Below are 4385 nucleotides of genomic sequence, written 5' to 3' on the forward strand. Positions count from 1 at the left end.
AACCCCAGAAAAATGGGCAATAACGAGCCCAGGTCTTGCCAGAAGTCGGGCTGGTCTTGGACGGAATGGGCATGTCACAAACCCAGTCCGGGACGCGCTGGTTCGACTCTTGGCCTGCAACGACGCTTGAGATCTCTTCAATCGCGGACCACATGCTAGAAGACCTTTTCCAATGTGCGCCAGGTTCTTGCGTATATTCAACCATAAACAGCCTCCACACTTATGGAAGCCGTCGCATGGCTGATCTGTGAACTCTTCAATCACCGATAGCACCTCTCAGAAGCGAATCATCCCTCCGCCTACCGAACTCCACTACTCAAGAATGGACTGCTCATAAAGACCCTGTGCAATACGTAAGAAGGGGCCACGCAGCTGAGTGCCGATACAACCTCGGCACTAATAAGCAGTCAACCCCACAGCCAGACTCGCCTCGGGATTCATCCGTCAGCCTCCAACAGTTACCGCAGGCCACCGAGGCCCATCCAAAAAGGTTCGCAATCCTTGTGGGCTGTTAGCCACCGCAATGCTGGATCTCCTCGCCCAACCACATCATGTCCCCACCACCAAATTTGTCAACCTAATCAGCACTTCATTTTCTGCTGCTGGTCCAAGACCGATCTCTTACCCCCGAGAGACTGGAAACCCAGTGGCTATCTCGGTGTCCCTCAGAGCACTAGCCTGCCCTGCACCTTCCGCGGTCACAGACATTGCGCCTACATAGCCTGATCACTAGGGCCCAAGTGCCAGCCAGTGCCATGGTTGACGAAGAAACGCGGTGGGAAATGAAGTGGATAGAGGGCCACACCATCACCGTTCCTACTGTCCAACTCCAGGTTATGACACCTGGGGCACGAGCACCCCACCCCGCCTCGGCGTAGGTGGAATTCGGCCCGAGTGGTCTTCCTTGTTGGGTCGATCTTCGCGAAGCCCATTACCAACGCCATTCTCGCAGCCAAGTACCTCCTCCACAGAGGCCACATGTAAACCTCTCTCAACCATGACGAACCCCACCTTCCGCCTCACCAAAGTGGTCCGCGAAGGCACAACCCAACTATTCCAGGCTCAGCCCTCTCCACTGCGGAAGGGCTGGGCCCACCAAGAGGTCCTCCCTCCGCGGCAAGAGAGATTCAGGAGGAGCAGTACCGGCTGCAGGATGTGCAAGCCGGCAGACCACTCCACAAATTGGGAGGGCTGCCTACAAGCAACGCCCAGCGGACGCCCAACAAAACTCACCGAGAGGCTAATACGACCTCCGCTGGTGAAATCTCTGCCGCAGCTAACCACAAGTCGTCCGCGAGGTAGTGCACCTGACCCTCATCAGGCATGCCTGACTCAACTGCTGCTCATGCCACTTGCGAGCACTGAGCAGTGCCAGACTCCGTCCGTCTCCGGACGCTGAGCTACCACGGAAAAGCGCCCCCGCGCCGGTCTAAATCATGCGAGGTGAATCCTCCTCCGAGACGATTCCCTACGCAGTTGATCATCGCGACTGGAGAGCCTCCAGCACCCGAAACTTCTTCTTTGCAAGATTCTTCTTGCGTTTGAATCCAGGGATGAACCTGAGGTGATCGAAATGGCACCTCCCTTGAAGACCAGGAACTGGCATCCTCGACGCAGAAGTCGAGATCGCTTGCTCCGTTGTTTGAGCAGCCGGAGTAGGAGTCCTCCCGCAGCTTCTTGCAGTTGCCCTGACTCACACCACACCCTTCTGCCTGTCCCCGGAGTCGGTGCTCTCATCACCTGCTAGGCCAGCCACAGATAGGCCTGGAGGAAACCAAGAAGAAGAAGATACGGAAGAGAGCCCAGTAGCTGCCGAGCTATACGCTATCCTGGCATCTGTGCCCTTCTCGGCACAGTGCCCTAACATCTAAGAGTGATCCTGGCCCCTTGCCCAGAGAAGGTAGCCAGTGTGATCTCTTCCTTTTATTTGTACCTAGCCTAGGCCACCTTAAAGTACGGTACATCAATTTAGTAACCTTGTTCTTCCACTTACCACCGAGCCGCAGTAATCATGTAAGTAGCCTAACTAATTTCAGTAATCTTAACTATTGTGGAATCCAGCCACGATGTCAGACACGCGCATACCCAAGACCTCAGTGAGGCACCCATTTATCATATGAGGCAACCCTCCTGAATTAACTAGTAAATTTAATTGTATTAAACATGAAACCATGTTGTACTTAGTTAGAATATTAACTCATAACATACGGGTCGGTTAGATAGGTTAGGCTAGGGAATATCATAGAATGTACCACTAGGCTAGGTCTAAAACACATCATGATTGTAGGAGTGTAGCCTATAATAACCGTGGAGCAATCCTTCCAGCACTATTAGAATTAGGTTAAGTAGTGATTATAGCCATATCCTATCTAGGTTAGTAGTTCTGTAGCTAGTAGGCTAACCAGGACTAATCTGCTCAGGGAAGGAGAGTAACCTACGAGAGGCGAACGCTTGTTTAGTATAGACCTTCACGCCCGAAAAGGGAGTGAAGGCCTCTTAAAGGGGGAGCTTTTATAAATATTTCTTACGCTTGTTCGCCTGAACATTTAGGATAGAAATATCAGCCTGACTGAGACAGGGAAATTGCTTTGTCCCACGATAGTAAAGTATTTAGGCATTTAACCCCATAGGCTGGAAAAGTTTGTAAACAAAATACTAGCATTAGGACCTAAGCTCAGAGAGAGGGCTTACGCCAATGACCCCTAGTTATGGTGGCCCTTAAGCTTTATTCTATGTATTCGACGATGCCTTTGTCAAGGCCTTGACGTCTGGCGGTATAAGTCCTCCTCTGGAAGAACGGCGAGGTCGGGTCAGTGAGAGATCCCATGGTCACGGAACCAGGGTGACGCTGGGCGTATGCGTCCGAACGATATTCTTATGCTTTATTACTTTCTCTCCTACTGCTCATCTTAATTAGTGAATCGGGAAGACTGCCAGAATACGACTCCTGAGGTCCCTTCGTTTACGCAGCGACTGACGCTCAATGCAAGTCCGATTCTTGTTGAAGCTTCGTCGATTGACTAGTACTTTTCTGTATTTCACATTTTTCTTTGTTTTCTTCCTTCAGCCACCACTTACGGTATATGTGTTCACGAAGTCTAGATTAAGTCAAATTATTTTATTGTTAGCTTCAACCCCATTATTCCAGTAAAATACCTAGGATTTAGGGTAAGCAAAAATCAGGTTAACTCGATGCTTTTGTATGCCTCAAGGCCCGAATGTTTGAAGAACCGCTGCGCTTTTAAAATCAAATTCATTCAAATATCTTTGTTAAGGTTAATAACCCTTAACTGGCGACCTTTACAATTAACGTCTGTCTTTGAGAATTAACTTGGCTTCAAGTGACAGGTTACGTGTAATCTTGGTTTGCAGGGCCGTAAAAATTACGTAAATTGAATAATACATGATCAACCAAGACCCTTCACACGTAACAATATATATATATATATATATATATATATATATATATATATATATATATATATATATATATTTATATATGTATGTATGTATGTATGTATATGTATATATATATATATGTATATATATGTATGTATGTATGTATAAAGTGTATGTATGTATGTATGTATTATATATATATATATATATATATATATATATATATATATATATATATATATATATATATATATATGTTATATATATATACATATATTAATAGTTATAATGTTATAACCACAGTAACCCTTAACTTCCCTACTCTTGCATTTTTGGATGCACTTGTCAATATAACGTATGATCCAGTGAAGAAACAAAACGAAGACAGTCTAAGGGCCATGGCAGGATTTGTTCCGCAAACGGCAGAGCGAGTCACCTTCTTCCATTCATCCACCATCCATAATGACATCTCTCATTCATCAAACTTTCATTTACCCAAGTAATATTACTCTTTCTAACGTTACTCTAAATTTTCACCACTTTCAAACTCTTTGTCTCTTCTATCCAGTTAACAATGTATCATCGACAAAGAAACGTCAGCCATTCCATTTTCATTTCAGAATTTTGTCATCGCCAAACTATTCTTTCTGTATTTCCCTTTACCTCCTCTTACTTCTTCCTAATGAACACTGTATTCTTTGGAAGCTTGAATTTCATGTCAATGACCCCTGTGGGCTTGTTCCATTTGAATACGTTCATTTTCTGACTAATAATAATAATAATAATAATAATAATAATAATAATAATAATAATAATATTCACATCATCTGTTGCCTCTGAATTTGTCATTACTCTTTCTTCACAAATATCTAACAGCCATGAAGACATAATGCACACTCTACTGTGACCACTTTTACACTTACCCAGTCATGATTCCTTCTGTATGTTCTTCTATAGCTTGGAGTCTTTGTGTTTTAATTGCAATT

This window comes from Macrobrachium rosenbergii, chromosome 48 (assembly GCF_040412425.1).
Source record: "Macrobrachium rosenbergii isolate ZJJX-2024 chromosome 48, ASM4041242v1, whole genome shotgun sequence".
NCBI lineage: Eukaryota > Metazoa > Arthropoda > Malacostraca > Decapoda > Palaemonidae > Macrobrachium > Macrobrachium rosenbergii.